This window comes from Penaeus monodon, chromosome 15 (assembly GCF_015228065.2).
Source record: "Penaeus monodon isolate SGIC_2016 chromosome 15, NSTDA_Pmon_1, whole genome shotgun sequence".
Taxonomy (NCBI): domain Eukaryota; kingdom Metazoa; phylum Arthropoda; class Malacostraca; order Decapoda; family Penaeidae; genus Penaeus; species Penaeus monodon.
This window is the reverse complement of record NC_051400.1, coordinates 13,282,352-13,282,567: the sequence shown is the minus strand read 5'-3', so window position 1 is coordinate 13,282,567 and position 216 is coordinate 13,282,352.

The following is a 216-nucleotide window of genomic DNA, read 5'->3' as shown; positions in this document are numbered from 1 at the left end:
ACTTGAGGGCAACAAAACCCAGCGACGCCAGATCGCGGACGAAAGCCAGCCTTAACCTGCGAGGCACCTGGCTACACTAAACCTATTCCCGCTAAACCATAATATTTATCCGGTCATGCAGTATCAGAGTATACCGTTATCTGTCGCTCGGTATATGTTGAGCAAAGTTTCGCAACGTTTTATACCCATTTTTTAAATATTTTTTGTTAGCAATTG